At 39.5% G+C, this 3,659-nt stretch overlaps 1 protein-coding gene across 8 annotated transcripts in view; it reads right to left on the minus strand.

Moving 5' to 3' along the window:
* TBC1D19 (TBC1 domain family member 19) overlaps positions 1-3,659 on the minus strand; it is a 187,668-nt gene that overhangs the window by 86,362 nt on the left and 97,647 nt on the right. The window lies entirely within an intron of this gene.

Raw genomic sequence — 3,659 nt, forward strand, 5'->3', positions numbered from 1 at the left:
GTTCTCTTTCAGTATTCTTACTCCGTTTGGTGTTCGGCTGAGTTCTTTATCTCTTCATTTGATGTTCTAGGGTTTCAGGATTGTTGATTCTGTTTGGCTTAGTTTTTCGGATCTTTGTTGTGGAGGGACGGCGTGGTGCTTCTGCCTAGACCGCCATCTTGCCGGAGAGTCTGATAGTACTTTTAAGGGCATGAAAATTGGCTCTTGGGAACCAAAACATCTTCGATATCATAATGGTTTGTAGCCCTCTTAGTCATCTGTGCTGCTATAACAGAAATACCACAAGCGGATGGCTTTAACAAAGAGAAGTTTCCTCATAGTAAAGTAGGCTAAAAGTCCAAATTCAGGGCATCACCTCCAGGGGAAGCCTTTCTCTTTCCATTGGGCTTCTTCTCATCAGTGTTCCCCTGGACTAGGAGCTTCTCCGGGCAGGGACCCCAAGTCCAAAGGACGTGCTCTGCTCCTGGCACTGCTTCTTGGTGGTATGAGGTCCCCCTGTCTCTCTGCTCACTTCTCTCTTTTATATCTCAAAAGATTGGGCCTCAGGACACAATCCAATCTTGTAGACTGAGTCCTGCCTTACTAACACAACTGCTGCCTATCCTCTCTCATTAACATCATAGAGGCAGGATTTACAACATACAGGAAAATCACACAATACCGGGAATCATGGCCCAGCCAAATTGATAAACACATTTTTGGGGGACATAATTCAAACAATGACACCCTCTACAGCTCATCCCTGCCCCCCAAAATCTTCTTAGTATTCAATTTTTCCCGTTAGAGAGAAATTAACTTAATTTTTCTTCTTAGGGGGTGATAATGAAAAAAGGTCGAGAAACACTGGTATAGATTATCAATTATAGTAAATGATGGAAAACTGCAGAAAGTGTGGATACAAGGCAAGTTTGTGGGAAAAAACAGTGCAGAAACTGTAAATAATTTAGTTTAGGGAGGGCTTGATGATTTTCTGTATTTAGTATTGTCTTGTTCCTTTCATTCCTTTAACCACTAAAGCAATTTCACTTGTTTTAAGTTAAATTAAAAATGAGCCTTTATGACAGGGAAGGAGTCCCTGGGTGGTGCAAATGGTTAGCGCTTGGCTACTAACCAAAAGGTTGGTGGTTGGAATCTACCCAGGGGAGCCTCGGAAGAAAGGCCTGGCAATCTACTTCTGACCAATCACAGCCATGAAAAACCCTGTGGATCACAGTTCTATTCTGAAACCCCATGGGGGCAGAATTGACTCCATGACAACTGGGTTTTTTTGTCTTGTTTTCTTTTGACAGGGAGCTGTAATAAAACTTTAAATAATATTTTAAAATACTCCTTTCCTTAAGGGCTGTTTTAATAATGTTTGGAGTTGCTCCAACAAGATCAGTAGAGCCCAACTAAAAGAAGACCAGAACAATCAGAGACTAATATATTCCTAAAAATTCTCATGTCATGGACAGAATCAGGATTGATTTTACCAAAATTTATATCAAGTGCTTAGATACAAGCTCTTTTGTTCTCACAACCGATTTTTTTTACTGACTCGAACTGAAATCCACATTGGCGACAAAGAATGCTTATGCTAGCACTCCCTGCTTTTCTGAGCTTCTTCAATTGTGAGTCTTCTCTGATTTGAATAGAAAAGACTTTGAAAGTCTTAAACTCCAAAAAATCTATTATGCTGTTGCATGATCCCTTGCTCTAAAAGCAAATAGTAGCACTTATAATCCAAATCTAGGACCTCTGTGAGATTCAAGCCTTTTCATCAAAGAGCTGTATCCTCTTAACTCTGCTCAACTTTGCTTGCCATATGCATAGTGGTCAAGAATACGGCTCTGAAGTCAGATTACCTGGGTTCCAATCTTGGCTTCACTACTTAACATATAAATTTAAACACATGTCTGTAATCCTTCTTTACCTCAGTATCCTCATTTGTAAGATGGTGAAATAGTAAAACTGCCTGTTTTGCTATAACATAATGTATTAATAACATCAATTAGCTCACATGTCGCAAGTAAGCAAAGGAATGATGTCACTAGAACATGGAAATTGTTAAAATGCTTTTTTTTTTCCCCAGAGGGGAGCCAGAGAAGCAGGAGTAGAATTACAACCTTTAGAAGGCAAGAAAAAAGCCTTCAGCTCAGAGGCTGCACAGGCATGAGCCCTTTCAAATGTATTTTAAGAAAATGAAAAATGAGTGTCTGCACTGGGGGCTCCTTCCCTAGAAAGGCACACATCACAACCTTCACCGTTCTTAGTTGTTGTACCTGGTCTTGTGCCCACCTCAACGGCAGCCCCACTGGCCCAGAGCACCACTTCCATCCGACTATTTCAGTGTTTCAACTTTACTATTTTCGTATATTTTTAATAGACCCTGAGGGGTAGCCTGCCTGGGCTATCCAATTCATCTCCCAAGCTACCAATTATTGCCTTTGTTAGTACTCTGGTTACAAAGTTGCAAAAGTTTTGAGTAGTCTATCCTAACTCTATTCTTCGCATAAGCCTTGTTAATGTGGAATTTTTGCAGAGTGTTAATTTCCACCAACACCTCCAGGAAAAAAAAAAAAAAACACATTGATCATATCTAGGCTAAATGCCAGTAGCTGGCAGGATTAAATGGTAATCTATGTAAAGGGTTTGGTACACTGTATGGCACATAATAAGCAGTCATTAAATGTTAGTAGTAGTGTTGTTATTACTCTTAGCCATGTTCTTATCCAGGCAAATCAACTTGTAATCTCTCCCCCAATTCTGAGACCTGGAATAATCTGCCCTTCTATTTTACCTTTCAAACCCTAAATTTAAAACCCAAGTCTTTTAAACAGATTGATGATTAATCCAGAATCAGTTACATTAAAGCCTATAAAGGCCCCTCTCAACTTGATTATCAGATAGTTGGAGGCAAGAACTAAATGTATCCCTACCATAAAACTTGAGATGTGCTTAGTCATATGTCTAGGAATGAAAGGATATTAAAATTTTTTAAATGACTTCAATACAAAGACAATAAACAAGGAGGTCCTACTTTCAGAGTAAGGAGAATTTTAAATGACTTCAATACAAAGAGAAGAAACAAGTAGGCCCTATGGAATCATGAGAAAAGATAAAAATGTTAACAGTCTGATTTTCCTTTCAGAGTACGTGCGCAGAGTTAAACTGCTCCACAGGGTTTTCAAGGCTGTGACCTTTCAGAAGCAGATTGCCAGGCCTGTTTTCTGAGACACCTCTGGGTGGGGTTCAAACTACCAACCTTTAGGCTAGTAGTTGAGCACTTTAACCGTTTGTGCCACTTAGGGGCTTCTTATAGGCATAATGATCACTTAAAATTATTTTTCAAGGATAATATGTTATCACAGTACACTGTGTAGGGCCGTGAACATTGAAAACTCTCAATAATTGTCTATCGATGTCAGTGAAATGGAAAAACTATGCAAACTTTTACTTACTTTCCCCTTGAGAACAGGAACAAGACAAGGATGCCCTTTATCACCCTCCTACTTAACATTGTGCTGGAAGTTCTAGCTAGAGCAATAAGGCAAGAAAAAGTTTATTTCTGGGGCATCTAGATTGGTAATGAAGAAGTTAAACTGTCCCTGTTTCCAGATGATATGATACTAGACACAGAAAACCCTAAAGACTCCACGAGAAATCTACTGGAACTAATA

Source organism: Trichechus manatus, unplaced genomic scaffold, assembly GCF_000243295.1.
Source record: "Trichechus manatus latirostris isolate Lorelei unplaced genomic scaffold, TriManLat1.0 scaffold00034, whole genome shotgun sequence".
NCBI lineage: Eukaryota > Metazoa > Chordata > Mammalia > Sirenia > Trichechidae > Trichechus > Trichechus manatus.